At 39.7% G+C, this 23,229-nt stretch overlaps 1 protein-coding gene across 13 annotated transcripts in view; it reads right to left on the bottom strand.

Annotated features, from left to right (window-relative positions):
- Positions 1-23,229, bottom strand: part of ROBO2 (roundabout guidance receptor 2) — a 746,476-nt gene that overhangs the window by 211,023 nt on the left and 512,224 nt on the right. The window lies entirely within an intron of this gene.

The following is a 23,229-nucleotide window of genomic DNA, read 5'->3' on the forward strand; positions in this document are numbered from 1 at the left end:
ATGCTTATTATAAGCACACTTTTAAAAGGACAAACCTAATCTATTCCTTTGAAATGCAATACTCCCAATGAATTATTGTTTTAAACCATATTTAAGTGAATATTTCGCATATTTTTTTAAATATATTTTTTTCTTCTAAAACTTCCCCAGTGTTAATAACTGCCTGCACTATGTTCTTGTACATGATCTATTTCACACTAAAATTTCTCCTGCAAACATGAGTCAATTGCAGACAAGGACTTTTGTGCAATCACACGACATACTTTATGCATAAATAACTAATTTAATATTTATCTTTCAAAGACCTTTTCGAAAAAGGAATTCAGCTGTACCTAAATTTGAATCCAATACATTCCTGCATTTTCGTAATGCAAGAAACATGTCACACAACTCGGAAAAGGAGCTAACTATGCGTTACTGACCTCAACTAACTACTGGCGTAACCAAAACAACCACGTGTTTAAATACATTAATGACCACATGATTCCCATTTCAAAGGTGGTTATCATTTTACTTGTACAGATATGGAAATATGTATTCAATAACCAAGCAGGTCGTCTTGATCATCAATGGCCATCCCAATTATCTGAGAGCACCACTTAATATAAACCAATGTATTCCTACTTTCATTATCGCGGTTCTATAGTAATTCTACTTAACCCTTCCTAACAATAGAGCATGTTAAGATGCAGAAAGTTATTATTCAAACATTGTAACTTGGAATATCACTAATTTACCAATCACTGAAAGGGATTGTCTACTTTCATCTTGTTGTTCGTTATCGGACAATCCATAAGGTAATAATGAATAAGGTATGCACAATCGGGGCCACCTCAAAATGCACATCCAAATCATCTCCAGCTTACTATGCAGCAGCCCTTTTCGAGAGCATGAATTGCCATTGAGCTGATAACAACCAACGTAATCAGAATCCTCTGTAGAATTGAAAATTCTCTCTTTTTGCTCTTGAAAATTTTGATTGAGGACAAACTTCGCTACACAACCATCAGGGCTTTTTCTCTTGGTTAGTCTGTCTACTTTGCTGGCACGTTATAGCTCTCAGGTGGCTCTTGAGAGAAAAGCACTCAAATATTTCAATATTTAGAGAGTTCTAAGTTTTGGTGTGTCATTTTTTTCAAGTATGCATTCTCTGTAGCTGGTGCATGGTTGTGAAATCTTTTCTACTAGTGATTTGGCTTGTTTCAGAATATCTGGCATTTGACTGACAGTTCAAGATTTAAAAAGGTTTCTAAAATGCCAATAGTATGCTATTTCTCATTAATAAAATGTTCAGATGTTTTTCCTTGTGTTTATTTATTATTTGATATTGTATTGCACCCCACTATTTAATTTATTGATGGACTCAACTTTTCCCTTTTTGTTTTGTTTGGGGCCTCATCACTGTAGGGCTGAGCAGTGCTCAATAATGGTAACATTGTACCACATAGGCAACTTTATGATCTATATTTTCCAGAAACTTATTTCCACAAATAAAATAAAATCCACCCTAGATTGAACTACAGGATTCCATATTATTCATAAAATTGCCAACTGACAGTTGCTGGTTCCAAATATATGTCAAGAAATATGTCTTTATTATCTTTCAAGTCATGCCTCGTCTATTGATTCTAGATCACTACAGCATATGCCTACCCCAAATTCTATGCTTGTGCACCCTCATTAGATCTCTGGATATTAAGGTAAAAGCAGATGCAGAAGCAGATTATTCATACAACTACTACCTATAAGTAAATACCTCTTGATAAAGTTTAAACATGTACTTGAACAAGTAAAGCCATTCCTATAAAGCATTATATGGAATTAACTTTCTTGCCTTGAGGAGCTATGGTGACTAAATTTGTGAAATGCTTTAATTAAAAAAAAATACCCTTTGAATGAAAAGCAAATAAAAACACAAGAACATGGTAAAAATGATTGCACAGTGTGAACCAATAATGCAAATGTAGTAGCTCAATGTTTTACAATTACAAATGGAACAAATCTGATGTGAGTACAAACAAGTAAATCGTACAAGGGCATGTTGCCAGTTTGTGTTGTGTGTGTACATATTCAGCTATGAAAGTGATCAGTCAACACAAGGAACAGCCAATTAAACAAAGGGAATTGATTAACATCAGTAGAATATGACACTTTGATTTTCAGTGACTAAAAAATCAGTCTAAACCTATCAATTTGGAAAATCATTTTCCTCAGAATTTGGTTCATGCTATATTCACGTTTTTTCAATTACCTACTTGAGGGTATTTACTCATGTAAGGCTAATGTCTGTGTGTGGAGTACATATGTGACTGTTTAGAAATTCTGAAATAATTTAATGATGTGTCCTAGGAAGCTGGGCTGGCTATTGCTCCACAAGTGCTTACGCATCTAAGTGATCAAACATAAATGTCACAGGCATACACCCATGGAGGCATAAAAATAATGCGCAGTGGAATTTGCTATTTTGTGTCCCTAGATAGAGTGGATAATTTAGCTGCGGGGATCACACGATTACCACCTCCCAGTAATTCCTGCATTTAACCAGTATGAATCTCAGACCTATCCAGGGTGAGAGTGTGCATGCAAAATCTTTGTAAATACTCACAAAGGTGCCTATTTGTGGATTTTGACGTGTTCATCCTGGCATTTCCACCATTAAACAATCAAATAGGTACTTATGTGGAGGTTTGATCAAACATATAATTACAACACAGTGATATAATATGATGGAGATACATCCACTAAGAAATCTAAATTCATGTTTTGTGAGTAACAAATACTAATTGGTAAGCATAAATTAAGGTTTTCAAACCCTTCAGTTCAAAATGGGAGGGCAAATACATCTATGAATTAGGTTTGTTGAGTTTTACATAAATGTAAATTAAAAACAAATGCACATATGAGTGTATTTTATGTTAATTAAAATGCTCTTTTCCTTTTATGTTTTACAAGATAAAAACTAATTTCAATGAATGTCTGTCCCAGCATGAATCCTGGTATATTTATTCAGATGTATGTTTTTTTCTTCTACAAATGATGAATGCAGTGTTGTTTTCTTTACTTTTCCATTTAGTGCATGGAACTTTAAACAATAGTGAAAGGTGCAATTGATAGGAGCGATACATTTATAGTAACTGTCTTCCTAACTGTTGTTCTGGTTCAAAATGACAGTCTTATAGCACACATCTTAAAGTTTGTCTCTGTTCCCTCCATTAAGAGAGTGCTGGCTGGATGTAGGTTTTCTTGTTGTCCTTCAACCTTCAAAATACAATATAATATAACACAATACAATAGACTGTAATGTAACATACTATATCATTAATTTAATTATAGCATCTGAGCTGATACAAACATGCATAGAGGAACAATGACCAGCTGAATGCTTCTACTTCACTTCCTCTTATGTTTGAATGATGATATCAATTAGGTAACTGGACTCCATAAGGAGAAAAGACAGGAAGGGAGTTCAGTTGCAGCTAGATAGTGCAAAAAGTAGGTAAGTAAAACCAGGAGCGAATTAGGACACATTTTATTTGATGATTAGAAATCTGTACAGCTTATGAGAGGTTCCTCATGCATTTTCCTAAACCAGATAGATCCTGGCTAAAAAGAGGACTTTGGGAAGGTATAGTTGTGTGAGTTTGGTGAGATCTCTCAGCGGCTCTTCCTACGTACGTTTATGAGAATAAGTGGAAGAGACCAGTAAAAGAACCAATGGCCAAGCATATCCTTAGAATTTACCTCAGTGAGTGTAGTGCTTATGAATGCCACATCTGTAACTATAATCCAAAAATGCAAAGAAGTGTTGATGGAACACAATCTATTCTTTAGGGGAATACTGTAAACATGATTAAGGACACAGGTCCCAAAATCATCAGAAGACCCTAAGCACCCATATTCTGCTTTGAACAAAACAATGATGAAAGCAGGAGAACTTTCCTTTATTATATGTAACACAACTAAACTGCAGAAAAACATTTACATTATTAAATCCAGTTGAATGTACATCAGCACCATAGAAAATTGAACCTACAGTACTATACCCCGGCTACAGGGGTGAGCTACCATAAGTGTTTTCATTACTAGAGGTTTAGCCTCCAAAGACAAATCTTTTGCATTTGCGTTGAGGGTAATAAGACTCTGAAGGCCCAGAAGGTTAATCTTAGATAACAGCAATATCTTATGGTTTGGGCATGAATGGATGATTATCAGTTGAAATAATCAGTATGCTAGTGGTTATATAGATTGGAAATTAATTTCACATCAATATTCTAGAACACCATATTTTATGCAAGCATGTTTTCATACCTCAAGCTACTATATTATCCTGTATCCAACAGAGAAAGTATACCATTATCTATGCTCAACTTTCACTACTAGGAATTGGACTGATAGTTTAGTGTCAGTGATAACTAACATCACAAACAAATATTTTAGTAAGATGAAGTACCAACTATGCAAATTTGAACAGTCACCTACGCCTAATTAATTTAGAAGGCCAATTTATTACCTCGAAATTCAATAAACTCTAAGCCCAAATTTTTGTTTCTAAATATAAGCAAAGTAGTCGAACTTTGTCAGTAACTCAAAAACAATGTAGAAAGAGGACAGCCTATTGGTTTTTCTTGACATATCAGTAAGATAAAATAGGCCACTATAAGTTCCTGTTCTGGATAAGAAAAGAAAAAACAATATACATGATGGTGAAAAATCTGAATCCAACATTTTTTGTAGAGTAGTTTGAAAATCCAGAGGGAGGGCATATTCTCTAATGCCTTAACCCTTTCTATGCTCATAACGGAATGGTTCTGTCATGAGCATAAGTGCCAGTGTGCTCATTCCGTCATGAGCACACATTAACAAAATTGTTTTTTCGCCCCGTGCTCAGCGGCCACCTAGGGAAACCTACCAAACCCACACATTTCTGAAAACCAGACACCCGGGGGATTCCAGGGAGGTATAGCTTGCGTGGCTCCCCCAACGTTTTCTTACCCAGAATCCCATGCAAACCTCAAATTTAGCTGAAAAAAAGCACTTTTTCCACACATTTTTGTGTGGGAAAGTTGTGGCATCACCGGGCTGAACACATTTTCTACCACCCAGTGTTCTCCCGGGTCTCCCAATAAAAATGGTGCCTCACTCGTGTGAGAGGCCCAAGTACCTGCGACAGGCAAGGGCCCAAAACGTATTGAGGCGACATCAAAACTGCCTATCACAAAACAACCTGGTTTTGCAAGGGGGATCACCTCTTTTTTTCGCCCCGTGCTCAGCGGTCACCTAGGAAAACCTACCAAACCCACACATTTTTGAAAACTAGACACCCGGCGGATTCCAGGGAGGTATGGCATGCGTGGCTCCCCCAACGTTTTCTTACCCAGAATCCCCCGCAAACCTCAAATTTAGCTGAAAAAAAACACTTTTTTCAAACATTTCCTACCACCCAGTGTTCCCCCAGGTCTCCTGATGAAAATGGTGCCTCATTCGTGTGGGACGGTGTGTAGAACAAAGGTCTAGTAGAGGCCAAAAGGGTACTCAGGTAGCCGGGGGCTACTACTGATTTAAAAGTAGTGTTAGTCAAATAAAATAATACAAGGAAGTTCCAGAGGGACTTGTATACTCAATATATATTGGGACGCAGGGTTTGAAATGACAACTCATTTATTATCTGCATAAATGGAGTTATCATATACTTCAATAATAGTTCTAGTGCTCACACATAAAGTGGACGTGGGGAAGTGCAGGTGACATTTAAAAATACATCGCATTGAAAAACAACAACAATAATAATCTTCAAAACTCCTAAATCAATTGAATAAATTAATGGAGTTTTTGTTGGCGAGGTCGACGACGTTTCGATCTCATAAAATTGAGATCATCATCAGGACGAGAGAGTGTGAGCAGAAAGAATTGAGGAAGCTGTAGCGATTTAGGCAGCACCAGGTACGGTTAGAGAGGGCATCTGGAGTTAGGCAGAGTGCCTGTCTTGCACCGGAAGTTGTGAGAGCCGCCTGTGAACGTTTAGTTCAGTTCGGGAGTCCGTAGTGATACGGGAGAGAAATGCTTTCCGGCTGGCGTTCGAGGTCCTTTACTTGAGTCTCGTGGAAGCAGTCAGTGGTGTCAGCAGGGGAATTAATCCACTTGTGTCGGAGGCCCAAGTACCTGCGACAGGCAAGGGCCCAAAACATTTTTTGATAGGCAATTTTGATGTTGCCTCAATACGTTTTGGGCCCTTGCCTGTCGCGGGTACTTGGGCCTCCCACACGAGTGAGGCACCATTTTTATCGGGAGACCTGGGGGAAGGCTGGGTGGTAGGAAATTTGTGTCAGCCCGGTGATTCCACAACTTTCCCACACAAAAATGTGTGGAAAAAGTGATTTTTGCAGGTAAATTTGAGGTGTGCAAGGGGTTCTGGGTAAGAAAAGGTTAGGGGATCCACGCAAGCCATACCTCCCTGGAATCCCCCGGGTGTCTAGTTTTCAGAAATGTGTGGGTTTGGTAGGTTTCCCAGCTGGCCGCCAAGCACGGGGCCAAAAACCCAGGTGACCCCCTCATGCAAAACCAAGTTGTTTTGTGATAGGCAATTTTGATGTCGCCTCAATAAGTTTTGGGCCGTGGCCCGTTGCGCGTACTTGGGCCTCACACTGAGTGAGGCACCATTTTTATCAGGAGACCTTGGGAAGCGCTGGGTAGTAGAAAATTTGTGTCAGCCCGGTGATGCCACAACTTTTCCACACAAAAATGTGTGGAAAAAGTGATTTTTGCAGCTACATTTGAGGTGTGCAAGGGGTTCTGGGTAAGAAAAGGTTGGGGGATCCACGCGAGCCATACCTCCCTGGAATCCCCCGGGTGTCTAGTTTTCAGAAATGTGTGGGTTTGGTAGGTTTTGCCAGCTGGCCGCCAAGCACGGGGCCAAAAACCCAGGTGACCCCCCTCGCAAAACCAGGCCATTTTGTGATAGGCAATTTGGATGTCGCCTCAATATATTTTGGGCCCTTGCCTGTCGCAGGTACTTGGGCCTCCCACACGAGTGAGGCACCATTTTTATCGAAGACCTAGGGGAATGCCGGGTGGTAGGAAATTTGTGTCAGCCCGGTGATGCCACAACTTTCCCGCACAAAAATTAGCGGAAAAAGTGACTTGTTCAGCTACATTTGAGGTTTGCTGGGGATTCTGGGTAGGAAAACTTTGGGGGATCCACGCAAGCCTTACCTCCCTGGAATCCCCCGGGTGTCTAGTTTTCAGAAATGTGTGGCTTTGGTAGGTTTTCCTAGATGGCCGCCGAGCACAGGGCCAAAAACCAAGTTGAACCCCCTTGCAAAACCAGGTCATTTTGTGATAGGAAATTTTGATGTCACCTCAATACTTTTTGGGACCTTGCCTGTCGCGAGTACTTGGGCCTCCTACATGAGTGATGCACCATTTTTATCGGGAGACCCGGGGGAACGCTGGGTGGTAGGAAATTTGTGTCAGCCCAGTGATGCTACAACTTTTCCACACAAAAATGTGTGGAAAAGTGATTTTTTGCTGCCAAATTTGAGGTTTGCAGGGGATTCTGAGTAAGAGAACGTTGGGGGATCGATGCAAGCCATACCTCCCTAGCATCCCCCGGGTGTCTAGTTTTAAAAAATGTATAGGTTTGCTAGGTTTCCTGTACAATATAAAAATATAAATAACATGCACACTACTACATTTCCCTAGGTGCCGGCAGAGCTAGGGTTAAACAACTACAGCCAGGCACTTTGCAAAAAAAAGTGTCATTTTTCACACTGAAAATGTGGTGTATCCACACTGCATTTTGGGCCGTTTCCTGTTGTGGGCTCTAGGCCTACCCACACTAGTGAGGTACTATTTTTCTCGGAAGACTTTGAGGAACGCGGGGTGGGTGGAATCTTATGGATCCATGCAGATTCCAGAACTTTCCACCATAGAAATGTGAGGAAAATGTGTCTTTTTTGACAATTGTTTAGGTTTGTAAGGGATTCTGGGTAACAGAACCTGGTGACAGCCAGTCAAGTCACCTCATCCTGGATGCCCCTGGGTGTCTAGTTTAAAAAAAATGTATAGGTTTGCTAGGTTTCCCTAGGTGTCAGCAGAGCTAGGGTTCAAAAAGTACAGCTAGGCACTTTGCATAAAAAGGGTCATTTTTCACTCTGAAAATGTGGTGTGTCCACCTTGCCTTTTGGACCGTTTCCTGTCGCGGGCACTAGGCTTACCCACACAAGTGAGGTACCATTTTTCTCTGAAGACTTTGGGGAACGTGGGGTGGGTGGAATTTTGTGGATCCACGCAGATTCCAGAACTTTCCACCACAGAAATGTGAGGAAAATGTGTCTTTTTTGACAATTGTTTAGGTTTGCAAGGGATTCTGGGTAACAGAACCTGGCGAGGGCCAGTCAAGTCACCCCATACTAGATTCTACTATGTGTCTAGTTTTCAAAAATGTATAGTTTTGCTAGGTTTTCCTAGGTGCCGACAGAGCTAGGGATAAAAAACTACAGCTAGGCACTTTGAAAAAAAAGGGTACTTTTTCACTGTGAAAATGTGGTGTGTCCACGTAGCGTTTTGGGCTGTTTCCTGTCACGGGTACTAGGCCTACCCACACAAGTGAGGTACCATTTTTCTCGGGAGACTTAGTGTAACACAGAATTGTAGAGCAACTGTTATTACCTACTGACTTTCGATGCATTTCTGCCTTCCAAATGAAAGACAATGTGTATAAAAGAAGTCATTTTGAAAAATTACTTATCATTCTCATGCTAGTATGGGTACTCCCAATTTCGTAAATGTGGAAATATCTACTGTTTTTAAACTCTATATTTTGTTCCCATTTCAGAAATACATGGGTGTCTATCATACCAATTTTTCCATGTATACATTTTTCCCAAAACATTGCTATAGACCCAGTACATAATAAAAACCATTGCAAGACACTGCTCAGTTATTGGTTCTGTGTTCGTCGGGTTCTTGGTGAACCTACAAGTCCAATATATCCCCACAACCAGAAAGGTCCAGCAAATGTCACAGTATATTGCTTTCATAGAGCTGTCATAATTAGAAGTTGTTACAGGTGAAAATGTTGACACAAATGGCTGTTATTTCCAACTAATTTAAATTTTTCCTATATTTAAACTGTTAGTTTCTATGAAGAAACCTTGAAGGATCTACACAAATGACCCCTTGCTGAATTAAGAATTTTATCTACGTTTCTAAAATGTATAGCTCTCCAGGATTCATTATTGCTTTCATACCCATTTCTACCATTAACTGGAAGGAGGTTGAAAGCACAAAAAATAGCAAAAATAGGCTATGTCCCAGAAAAATACCAAAACTGTGTAAAAAATGTGGTTTTCTGACAAAAGTCTGCTTGTTTCTGAAAGCTGGGAAGATGGTGAGTTTAGCACCACAGCCCCTTTTTTTATACCATTTGCAGGGAAAAAACAGATGCTTTCATCTGGAGCCCTTTCTTCCCATTTTTCAAAACAAAAACTAAATTTAGAGGTATTTTGGCAAATTTCTGGGTCCCCTCCAGGAGAATCCACAAACCCTGGGTACCTTTAGAATTCCCATGATGTTGGAAAAAAAGGACGCAAATGTGGCATGGATACCTTATGTGGTCAAAAAGTTACAGGGGTCTAAGCATGAACTACCCCAAATAGCCAAAAAAAGGCTTAGCACAGAGTGGAAAAGCCTAGCAGCGAAGGGGTTAAATATGAGCATAGCACGTTGGCCAAAAGACTGGAATTCTAGTTTTGATTCAGGCATTCCAGACATGCCACCCATCCATTGGCAGTATATCATGGGCCCAAAACTCCAGACATCATCTTCAGTGAAGAACCTGAAATTCTGGTTTATCTATGAGCTCTGTATGCAGAATCAAAAATGAGAGTTTGAGAATTCTCAACTGACACAAGCCTTAAGAAAACATCAGGCCAGACCAGAATGCTTAGAGTTGAACCTCCCTGATCAGAGGGGAACTATGCCTTATGCACAGGGTATATTGCATCTGTACTGCTAAACATTAGCAGATAGAGATAGAGGCCTTCAGAACAATCTATAAACTGAGGTAATCATCACATTTTGTGGATACTTCCCTGCTACACAATTATTGGTGTTTTTGTTAATGCACTTTAAGATTCTGATGACAACGCAGAAAGCAATTTGCAAAAATGACCAACATTTACTCAAGTGAGTTTACCGAGCCAACCTGCATCCAGAAATAGAAGTTTTACTTCCTTATTTAAACCTGGGTATAGGTGGGCAAAATCAGGAAGCTGCATTCTTACTGTCATTTAGGGTAGATTATTTATTCAACTTCTAACAGCTTTCAGATCTGAAGAAATAAAATCTTGGATTGAGGAAACATCCATAGACGAATGGTTTTTGCAGGGCCTTCATTTATCATGAAGGTTAGATGTCAATCATTCTAAGCAAGCATCGCTGTGCGATAGTTTGCATCATATGCACTAACCAAATTCTTGGGAGGGAATAAGCACATCTAGAAAAAGCCTAATATCATATCATAACATAAGATTACGAGTTGGTGAGATACATTTAAGTATTCAATTTCACTTAGTTTTGTCTTTTCTACCTTTATGTAATGTAGTTAAAAAGATGTATTTGTATTTCCTTGGATAAGTCTGAAATTACATTAGGTTATAGACTATAGGAGTTGCTGGAACTATATTGATCTTCATCTCCTCAGATTCATGATATTTTACTGTGTCTAACATTCAATATCCATTTTTTGCTTCGTGATTTAATGCAGCCCTGTCAAGTTTACCAGGTCCAAGCGTGATGTTCTGTTCCAGTCCAGGTTTTTTCTTTAAATTCTGGGACTTGTAGTCTTCTTTATTCCATTATAAAACGGGACTACAAGTCCCAGAATCCAAAGGGAAAAAAACCTTGACTGTAGCAGCGCCTCACGCATGAACCTGCCATCTGTGCACTTGGTATATACAGAGTATGGCGCTCCATATTTTCTGTATTTATGCCATAATTAGATCCAAATTCAAAATTATATCCCTAACCCACATGATCAGGCTGACATTTTCTCAATTTCCAGGATTATCATTAAGGTATTTTAGCAGTGAGCTTTGAAAGCAAAAGTACAAGGTGCATGATCCCTGTCACAATTATGCAAAAATTGTTTTATGAAGATATTGATGACATACAACTAATTGCATTGTTTCTCGTGCTAGGAAATATATTCATACCCCGACCTTTCTTTTGATGTAAGCTACAACCAATTAGTTTAGGGGTTTTAGAGAAATCATGCCTCGTGTAATGGCATGAAAGGGACACAAGCACAGGTAGTTAAAGTGACATAGAATATATTCCAAAATTACAACTTCATTTGTTTACACTTTTTCATTCTGGTTGCCTCATAATACAAGCTCATATTAGACAAGACATGCTTGTAGTGGCAAAATTAACTTTTTCTCCAAGATGTGTCCAGATAACACTGTTCAATTTTATTTCCGAACATGCATCTACTTTCAAATGCCTGGTATTTTAGACAGTGCAAGTCACTTTAATTAACCTTTCCCTTCTGGTGTCTATCTAGGGCTGCAAATAAACAATAATGGTTTATGCATAAAATCGTGTAGCGATGAGGCTCAGCAGTCAGGTGGTGGCAAAACGACCGGCCTCTTTGGCCAAATATATTTTCATAAAATTGCCATCTTCAATGTTTCTACAAGCTTTGTCAATGTGATACCTTATTTTCTAAAGCAAAGACAAACGAGTTCTTTTTTTAAAGCAGATATACCCACCTCTTCCCAGCAGTCGGTCATTAATTAGAACTAGAGGTTCATGAAAAAAAAAAACGAATTGCTTGCGAGGAAAAGGTAACATAAATTAGGTGATTTTGATTGTGAAATGTGGCAGGCAGTGATTCGTGTGAATGCCTTTATTGTTACTGCTTTTGATTCATGGCAGCTGTACAATGGTGTGCTGACAGTCCCTTCCATGCAGACACGTTTTTTTCTGATATGAAACACTGCTGAAAAATGCAACCCAATCAGATACGGCCTATGGATAGACCGCGCTATCATCACTGTACCGTGAATTGCGATTGATTGGTAACCAGCTGTGACAAACTGAGAAAAAGAGCCTTGTTCTTATAAGGGAAAAAAAAAGCATACAGACAGAAAACGAAATTGTGTCAAACCAATTCTCGTGTACAGGAGAATAAAGATTGAAACTAAATATGTGCGTTAGTGCACTGCGGAGACTTTCAAACGGGAAATATGATTTCACTGTTTCCAAGCTCGTTTTTTCAACACAAATTATTTTAATGATTAAATATTTTACTTGGAAAAATTACGGCCCTTGGCCTCATGCAGTCACACTTACAGAGCTGGAGTACTTAATTTCTCCAGGTGGTTTCAGGTGTTGGGCACTTCACTCTTTTTAGGGGGCCGTGACTTAGATTTAATTATCAAACTTTGATCCAAAGCAAAAAAAGAAAGTCAGCAAAGTGAGAAAGAAGGAGGAAGAGTAGGATAAAACACAGTAAAAAAGGGGAAAGCGGGGGAAATAAGGAGAAAGTGGGTAAAAATCTGCAAGAGTGGCAAAGTGACAGGAAGAGCATGGTGGTTAAAGAAAGAGGCATGAGGTGGAACCAAGATTAGGCAGGCCTTTTAATCATAAGCAACCACGGAGGGGGCTCTTAAGGAAAATTCGGTTTCCTTCGCCTAAGCACTGTTAAATTCCCCATAAAAAACAAAGAAGAATAACAAATGACAATACATGATCAGCAGGTGACCAGACCAATCTAGACACTCACTTTAAGTAAAAAACCTAGTGGTCCATTCCTAAACTGCACCCACCTCTACTGCAAAACACGGGACAGTGGTCGGTTCCGGCCCTCCTTCATGTGAAAGTCAAACGTTTACCCACAGCATTTCAGACATTACAGGAGAAGTCCAATTTGAGCTCACTAAGGGTTCCAGGGTACAGTCCAGGTCCAGTAGCAGCTGATCAGATGGGCCCTTCAGGAAAAACTTGTGAGTGGGGGAGATTGTCTCCTGTCTCCTCCCTAATCAATATGCGGCCACTTACCTTCTCTAGACACTCAAAACTGCTTCTAAAGAAGCTCCCCTCCCACTTGGTTTGGAACAAACCTGCCTGGTGGAATAAAGGTTTGCTTTCTCCAGGTCTCACCTTACATTTACTGGTGAAAGGGCAGACCCATCAAAAGTTAATGAAGTTCCTTGGTCCGTGCTAACTGGATTCCATCAAATGAATTGAGAAACATTTCCCCTAACCCAAGTCAGTGTCTTTGCTCTGGGAGCAGTTTTTAATTCTCATTAAGGGCAAACACTAGCTGGGCAGCTGCTAAAGAGCTAAAGCAAATTAGCCTCCAGGAGCTTCAAACAGGAAAAAGATAACTTTCTGAAAGTCACTTTCCAATATTAAAATCCACCATCACCATTGAATTGAGATTTTAATAAATATTTAAAATACTGGTGAAACTATTTATGTAGCTCGTCATAAACACTAGAGAGCAAAATTAAAAGATAATATTGCTTCCAAGATTTTCTGTATGTGCTAGCCAAAAACATCTACAATAAAAATAGCTTTTGGGTGTTAGTTACTGTAGGGGCATGTTAACCCTATATTCCTATAAGTCCCATTTTTCAATACCATGCATCCGACCTTGTGGGCTCCAAGGCCTACATAGCGGTGTTATTAAAATTCAAAAGGACAGGTTTTTCTCTGTCAAAGGGGTTATTTTGACAGGGCTGGCAGCAGGGTTAAAAGGCTGCAGTCAGGCTACAGTGGTAGGCTTAAAGTCATGTTTTCCTTGTCACACTAGTGGGTGGCACAATAGGGCGGCAGTCCACAGGTGACATTTAACTTTCCATGCCATGGGTGTGTTTCTGCACCATATAGTATGGATTTATAGGAATGTTAAATTAGCCACTTGGGAATTAGACAATGTAATCATGTTTTTGAGGTCAGAACACATGCACTAGGCCTGATTAGCAATGTTCAGTGCACAGAGTAAAAAACAGGATCAGTTCATCCCACTTTTTGGCACATTACAAACATGCAGGAAAGAATAAAGAATGGGAATGAATGGAAACCCAAGTACATAAAAAAGTACACACTTGAGTAGGTTGCAAGTCTTACGTGCTGGCAATTGATATTTTCTACTTGGTGTCTAGCTTGGATCTCAGACACTTTCATTAATGGTCCTTCCCACACAGTTACAGTCCATATCTTTTACAAGGCACATTTGACCTTTATTACACTGTTTCAATTGTACAGCAAGCAGTTGATTTTGTGTTCTGGAGATTATGTCAGTTATGTGCATGACCCTAGAGCACTACCCTGCCAGAAAAAAGTCTGAGAACAAGCAATACATGAAAGTGCTAAGTACATTTAATCCAGATACTTGCATTACACATTTGCTCTTTGTGAACATCTCAGCTGTAGCCTTCAAGACCATCAGCATATGTTGTAATACATTAATACTTTTTCAGAGCTTTCTCAAGAATCTCACGGCCCATTACTCCCACCCACTTGCTAGAATGAGATAGGCATCAGCTAGTAATATTTTAACAGCATATCCCTTACATGTATCAAACATGAGATAAATACCTTGCATTCTAGCTTTACACCACGTCTAATATATTCTAAGCCACCATAAGACTTTTTGACATTGTTCAGAAATAGAAGCTAATTGGCAATCAAGAGAAAGGTTTCTAAATCATAGAAGCAGTATACATGTGCATTCATTTTTTCAAGGAAAAGTATATGCTCACAAGAGTAAGTGATCAGCATCAGATGGAACATTAGTTGGTACAAGCAAAGCAAATTATGAGTACATTCTATATTTTGAGAGTAACTTACATTTTAGGATGATGTGCTTCCTGCCTAGGCCTTTGCATGTATCAGAATCATGGCATGCAGGACTGTCTCGAAGGATTTTGATACTCTAGGCAAGAATGATGTTTGCACCTCGCTCTTGTTTTATCACCCAAGATGTAACATGTCTGTTTAAGGAGATCATGAGTCACATCCCACAGAAGGTAGCACCATATGTGTCTACCTGTGCAGCCTATGTAATGAAACAAACTGTGCAGTCAAACCTAACTTACACGGTTCACGTTTGGTGAATCTCTTGTCTGCCTTATTTAGAGTAGAATTTGGTAGATGCATGACATCCTCCAAAAACTAGTGATGCCCTGTCTGGTCTATTTAGAGTGAATACATGCGTAGATGGAACATCTGCAGATGTTCCTGAATCCACCAACCTCTAAATAATATCCCTAGTCTTTCATCCTAGTAAATGTAACCCTTGTCTTCAAAGTGGGTAGTAACTTTCAATTAACAAAATTGAAAACAATGTATGCTAAATCCTGTGCAAAAGGTCAGTAATATGACACATTCTTATTTCCTCTTTTATACACGCTGATCGTTCTGTCTTCAACTTAGCAAGAGCCTTGCTGGGCCGAATTAAGCCCACAATTTTGGCATTACATTTGAGAAATGCATTTGGCTTGGTATCCCTAGGGAAACTGCACATAAAATGAATTAATTCTTCTTTCTTTTAAAACTCTTTGTTCTTGTGGCCTACCACAATGAAAAACAACCACTTATGAGCGTTCTACTAAAATATCTACAAGTAGCAAACGGTTTGTCACATTAAATTTCCTTTGCATCAGTGCCAATGGAAGTCTTCGGGAGCATCTGTTCTGCAGGTGTGTGGTGGAGCAGCATGTGCCTGTCTGTTATACTTAGACTGTCATTGATCTGGGAGATGTCTGGGATAGGACCAGTTTGCATTTTGCCAAATATCACAGACAATGAAATGTTTTGAATACAGCAATATTCTGTTTAAATGTGATCAGACTGTACTAAAAATGTAGAGTTATGCAGAATTTTATTTTGAAAAGCAATAGGTACATATATGACTGGTCAGGTAATCTGATACTGAACACTATAGATTGTTGTGAGTCTCGAAAGGCTTCATGATTTTAATTGGTGTGTTGTTGGATTGAAAACAAGTGTTGTAAGAAAATAGAAGGAAACAGAACTGCAGCATAGGAATATAGTCAAGCTTTCCATAACTCAACCTAAGAATTGGTTTGGAGGATGTAACTGCAGTTCGTATTTCTTTTACTATCTTACAGTCATTTCAACCTGGCAATGCATGCAAAAATAATACTATATCCGACTTTTTGTTCATTCGCAGTAAAGATGACACCTTCACACTGTTTTATTGTTTCAGTGAAGCCATTTTGCAAAGCCTTGATAATGACTAAATGGATCTGACTGACTTAATGCCTTGGAGTTGTAGGATAAGCAGCACTTTCCTGGTTTTATGGCCGTGTTCACTGCACCCTAAATCAGGCATTATTTTTTAAATAATACTCTGCTTTTTCTAAGTAAGAGCAATGCAAAGTGGGTTGTTCATCATTTTCCAAAATGTAAGTCTGATTTTAATTCATATTAAGTTATAATGTACCAAGGTTGGTATAAAAACTGAAATTTACGAAGGCTATTCTACTTTAGGCTGTTTTATCTATTCTGCAGTTTAATTAATTAAATGCATCTATATTGAAGTGTATTGTCTGAAAAAGTGCACTTTATTTTCCCAGTAGGATTGAGTTGCAGGAGATTTACAAAAAATGCATGCGCCATGTGTTTTAAATTGACATATATTTGAACATTGCATTATAGGCTAATGAGAAATAATCAGTGTTTATGGCAACTTGAATACTAATAACAGTGTTGTGAAAGGACACACACACATATTATTTAGCAGAATTAAGTGTCTAGCATGCACTTGATTTAAAACATTTTAATGTTCAGAAATGTGCCAAATTTTAAGATAATTGTGTTCCCTCCACAAACTACAATGTACACATATGCAGCAAAAACTGAACACAAATCAGGAAATTCAGATACGTCCACAAGAACACAAAACCTACCCATTCATTAAAAAGAAAGAAAGAATAGTTTGCTCACAACGAATGAGCAGAAGAAAACAAGAGAATTTGCAGGCCAGTAAAAGTAACGACAGATTTAAGATTTGTTCATTAGCTTGCACCAAAGCAAAACATTGAAATACAATTTTCAATTATGAATGCCTATATGGAACATCAAGATATTCTGCAAGAGTCTCTGAAATATGTCAACACTCACAAAAATCCTTGTTAGTTCAAAATGTGTATTTTGGGTTTGGGTACACTATCTTGGTCCACACATCAATACACTATAATCATAGATTTACTGACCATTACATTCTCATAATCATATACAATTAGAAAATGTCTGAAATTGTAAAATATTTAGCCTTTCTTACATACATTCTTCCTTTAAAAAGTGTGACATAGATGATTGGTCGGCTGATAGATGGCATGAGCAGGCTTGCTCCATTAGGGAGGGAAGAGGTGTGGAGCCACGGCCAGGGCGACTGACTCCGGAATCTGGGGTTCGATCCCCCGCGCCGGCGGCTGATTACCATGTGATTCTGGGCAATAGCTTGCTTAATCTTCCCGACGGCCCCCAGCGCCTAGAGACCATTACGGGTGATTGTTCGCGCTTTACAAATGTGGATATTATTTCATTAGGTGTAGGCAAACCACGCTAATTCACTACAAACGACATGTGATCTTAAATTTAGTTTAGATACTGCACAAATAAGAACATGACACACAAGAAAGTAGTGTTGCTAACATTTGTTTTGCGTTTTAATTGTGGATATGTAGATGTCTCCTTGTGAATGCATGTATACTAAATGTATATACGAAAACTAATGTCTTCAGTAAAATATATGCATTTACCTCAGTGAATAATTAACACTCACCAAATAATATTCCTGGGAATCTATTGATAATAATGCAAACATGATGGGATGGTCATATTCGGTTTACACAAGCCCCTTACAATGAAGCACTTGCAGTTTCTCATTTCTTAGAAGCTGACAGCTCATTTAGCTTCATCCTTTTTGAGAATATTCCAAACAACAAGTAGAGGAACTAGATCAATTACTTGCTGCCAGTCATATTTGCTCATTTTAACAGCATTACGTTTATTCCAAAGTTTAGTAAGAAAGTTATGCATTAAAGTAATCCTTACTAAGGCAACATTAATGCAATGCTCTCATTTCATTATCATATCTCGACCCCCTTCATTTTAAACACAATATTTATTTCATCAGCTATAATAACATTTCAAAACCTGTAGCATGCTTTAGAATCCTATATTATCAAATGTCTTTGCAAAAAAAGTGCTGCATATTAAAAGGGCAGATTTCATCTTAGTGATAAACTTTATTGTGCAAGTTCTCTATTCTCTAATGATCAGAATAAAGCCTTTGACTATGAATTAAAAAAATTAAACACACATGCTATATAAAAAAATCTTAATTACAGATGGTATGGTAACAAACTATATAGTGGTACCTTTTGCATGTGCAATTAAGAATCAACACAGGAAGCACAACTAGTAAAATATTTAGATGAGCAAATCTGACTTTCACATGAAATACCACAGATAAATGCATACATGTGTGAGTGGGAGACAGAGAGAGAGAGAGGCGAGAGACAGAGAAAAAGGGACTTAGTAGTTATTTATATCAGTGGCGGCTGGCACAGATCGGGGTGGCAGAGAGTGAGGTGACGGGGCAGAGGATGGGGGGCTGAGAGTAGAAAAGATCTAAATGTCACTTACCTCCTCGTCAGCCGTGTCTCTCCCCCGCTTCCCTTCCAATGAGTCCGGAACGGAGCAGGAAACACACAGGCTTCCCCTAAGCCAATCAAAACACTGCATTGCAACGTTGTGATTGGTCTGAGCACTGTGGTTCAGCACTCAGACAGGCAGTGGGAGCCTGTGCCTGTTCCTCACCAGGCTGTGTATTACAGCCTGGTGGGGAACATGCAAAGTGCGCATGACTGTTAAGCCGGGCCAAGACAGCCGGCCAAATCATCATGCGCACTTAAGTGCTCACAATGACTCCCATGATTTATGAGCAGCCTAGCCCCGCCCTCCAAAACTGCCTCAGCAGAGAAAAATAAAATAAAAACAGTGTACTGTTATCGTTTTATTTCTCAGTTTTTGCACTGCTGAAAGCAATGGGGTAACACTTCTCCACCTTAGCGGAGAAGTCTCCACTGATTTTTATGTGGGTAAAAAAATAAGCTGTGCCTGCAGAACCTCTGCACATTATGCTTAACTACTGCATTTGTAAATGATGGGATTATGAAGGGAAGTACCTTCTAGGAGTTACCATAAAAATGCAATGTGAGGCACTCATAACCATTTTTAATCCATTTTCACATCTAAATTTGCTTATAAATTAGCTGTGTTGCTTGGTGCAGAAAGTAGAGTGGGGAGTACATTATAACCTGTTCTCAAAAGGAAAGCATAACAAGCAAAGTCTGTAGTGGCATAGAGTGAAATTTTGGAATACAAAACAACAGTGTTCATAAATGGTTCATAGTAGCTCAAGACTGCCATGACATATGATGTATTTCACTCCAAACTATTCTCTCATACTAACAGTGTACTTTGGGCCCATTGCAGCTTGTTGGAACCGTAAGATCAATATTTGTGTTTCTATATTTAGGCTTGGTGTAGGTATATTATGGTCTGCTAGCCTACTTAGGAAAAACTTAAAACCAACCAATTTGCCTCCCTGGGTTAAAAATAGCAAAATAGGTCAGAGAAGGTCCAGTAATATCAATGAATATTCCATACAAATGCACTGCATGTAGGACTGATATCTCTGCACAAGGCCCATACACAACCAAAGCAATGAACAGTGAGACAATTTATATACTGAAGCTTCAAAGGAGCATGTTAGAAATTGGGGTTCTGGTTGGCAGAGGTATGCACCCTGTCCAATTCGGAACCACAATCCTAGTCTGGGTAAGTCAGGTATACACCATAAACTAACCTGTGCTCACCCTCTCGTAGCTTGGCACAGAGAAGGCAGGCATAACTTCAGAGGCAATGTGTAAAGTATTCATGCAACACTTCAAACAGCAACGCAGTGAAAAAAAAACGAAAAGACTCCACACCAGTTTAGACACATGGATTATGATTTGATAAATAAAACATTACCAAGATGACAAAAAAAGCAGTCCAGATATTAATTTTTAAAGAATAAATGTGTCAATAGCGCTCGGAAGTAATACGTGTCTATGGGAGTTATCAGGTCATGCTGGACCGGGTTAATTCAAGAATTCAGGCCGACCGCGATGCAGCGTGAACCGGATACAGGAGCCACGCAAGGACTTCTGAACAAAGTACAATGCTCCTAGTTGCAACAGTGAGATGCGGGTGCAGCCAAGCAATGCGTTGGTGTTGATACACCAGTCAATTTTCTCATGCAACAATGGTGATGCACCGGTTCCGAACACAAAGCGCCGGAGCCGAGATGCTTTGGTTCTGAAGCCGATGGACCGATTTTCCCCACGCAGTCGCGGGGATGAGCTGATCATCTTTCACTGCAGCAGCGGTGATGCAGCAGTTCCGATGTGCCAGCACTGGAGGTGATGCGCTGATTCCGAGTGCCATCCATCAATTCTGCTTCAAGCAGCAGAGGATGCGTCAGTTCCACTGGAGCAAGCACCTGGATCCTCTCCCAATGGACTAGGCACAGGAGCAGGAGATGAGACTTTGATATCCCTGAGACTCAAAAGAGGAGGCAAGACAGCATGCCCTTGTAGATCACTTTGGGTTCAAGCAAGAGTCCAGTTATCCCTCAGTGGGGTAGAGGGCAGCAGAAAAGCAGTTCTTCCATAGCAGCAGTCCAGCAGAGTGGCAGTACTAGTAGCAGCACAGCAGTCCTTCACCCTGGCACCATTTCTTCACAGTTCCAGACGTGTCTGATTTGGTAAAGTCAGAGACCCAGTACCTATAACCAGTTGTACCTTTGAAGTGGAAGTGACTTCAAAGAGTAGCTTTAAAGTGCACAGACGTTCTCCTTTCCTAGCCCTGGCTCCAGGAAGCTATGCAGCCCATTCAGGTGTGTCAGATCCTCCCTCCCAATCTGTCCGTGGTGACCCATCAGGATGCAGATACCCACTCAACCACACCTAACCTGACCTAACCTTCTTTTATGTGTGGCTTTCTAGAGGGAATGCACAAATTCCTACTGTCACCCACCCCAGGCATGTATTGGTGACAACCTGCAGGCATTCAGGGCTCTAAGAGCAGAGAAATGCCATCTTTCTAAAAGTGGCATTTCTAAAAGAGTAATGTTAAATCCAACTTTCCCAACAAAGAGGATTTATCATTGCTATTCCAATGATATTAAACATGACAGAGCTACTCCTCCTCAATCAGCAATTACAGCTTATAAGTTGTTCCCAATGTTAACTTATGAGAGGGGTAGGCCTCACAGTAGTGAAACACGTATTTGGGTGTTTTTCACTATCAGGACATGTAAAATCGAGAAGTACATGTCCTGCCTTTTATGTACACAGCAACCTGCCCACTACTTAGGCCCTTCCATGGAGGTGACTTGTATGTAACAAAAAGCTTGGCATGGGTTTTTAAAGGCCAAGTTGACATGGCAGTATAAACTGCACACACTGGCTCTGCAGTGGCAGACCTGAGACATGTTTAAAGTGCTACTTGTATGGGTGGCACAATCAGTGCTGCAGGCCCACTAATAGCTTTTCATTTACAGGCACTGAACACATGTAGTGCACTTTCCTAGGGACTTATAGGTAATTTAAATATGCCAAGTGGGTATGAGCCAATGTTACCATTTATTTTAAATGTTTTATATAGCACGAACATGGACAATGAGAGTATCAGAGCGCTTTACATATGTTCAGAGAGCTGATACATATGAACCAAGAAATAGAAACAAATGGATACTGAAGTACAAAAGAAATCAAAACAATACAAGCCAAAAGCAATAAGGTAATAATTGGCTCAACAAGAGGAGCATGGGGAGATGAGATCCTGGTATCTAGGGCATAAATGTATTCATGAGTAACACTTTAACTTCTGTTTTGAAAGAAGCAGGTGCTGTGCCATGGGCGGAAGTCAAATTGGAATTGGTTCAGAAGGCAGAATTGTTCAATGTGGTCACATAGTTAGCTGTGAAAGCATTTCTCAAGGAGCTTTACCAGAGTTGGAATGTTGGAGACAGGGCGGAAGTTGTTAAGGTCTGTGTGGTTGCTGATTTTGTTTTTAGGATGGGGGACACCTGCCCCGACTTTAGGCAGTCAGGAATGGTGCCTTGAAGTAGAGAGGCATTTACAATCTTGGCCCAGAGTGGGAGTAATGATGGTTTGATCTCATTAAAGAAATTGGAGGGAAGAGGGGCATTGAAGTGGATTGCAGGTTTCAGCATTACTAGACCATGTGGCTTTGTTTTCGTTATTGAGAGGGTGGAAAAGAGTGCACAGCCTTCTGGGAGAGTGAGAGGTTGGAGTGAGATAAGGGAAGACGATGCTCTGAAGTCCTCTGCAGTTCAATTCTCATGTTTTTTTTATCTTTTAAAGAAAAAACGAGGCAAATTCCTCACAATTTGGCGATGGACTGGATCCAGCTTGGGAAGAATTGGGTAGGCCATTTGATTGTTGTTTAATGAGTTCAAATGTTTTTGGGGCCAGTTTCTAGCATGATCTAGTTGTATTCTAAAGAAGTTAGTTTCCGACCTTCTGATGCATTTGTAATATGAGTTCCTCAGTGATCTCAAATGCGTGAGGTGTTCAAGGGACAGAGAGGATCACCACTGTCGTTCCGCTAGTCTCAGGTTGCGTCTTTCTGTTTTGCTACTACCATTATACAATGGTTTCAAGGTTTTCGAGGGCAATCTTTTTAGTTGTAGTGGTGCAATAGAATCTAGAATATTCGTCATGGAACTGGTATAGTGGTTTGTAAGATCCTGGACATCTGACATGTCTCCGGGTGAAGGCAGGATGTTATTACTGAGAGATGTCAATTCTTCGAGGTTAGTGTTTTGCATGTGTAGAGGAGAGAGCACATGCATTTTAGCACTGGTTAGTAGTGATAAAGTGCTCAGAGTCCTAAAGCCAACTGAAAAGGTCAGAAAATAAAATAGGAGGAAGGCAAAAGGTTTGGGGTGACACTTCAGAGAGGGCCATTTTACAACAGGGCGCGTTCACAAAGGCAATCTGGGGCATGCTAAACTCCTGCAGTACTTTTTTACGTACTCTAACATGCTTTTTTCAATTACCCCCAAAACAGTTAAATGGGGAGATGGACATTTCATGGCTGATTCACAAAGGC

Source organism: Triturus cristatus, chromosome 8, assembly GCF_964204655.1.
Source record: "Triturus cristatus chromosome 8, aTriCri1.1, whole genome shotgun sequence".
NCBI lineage: Eukaryota > Metazoa > Chordata > Amphibia > Caudata > Salamandridae > Triturus > Triturus cristatus.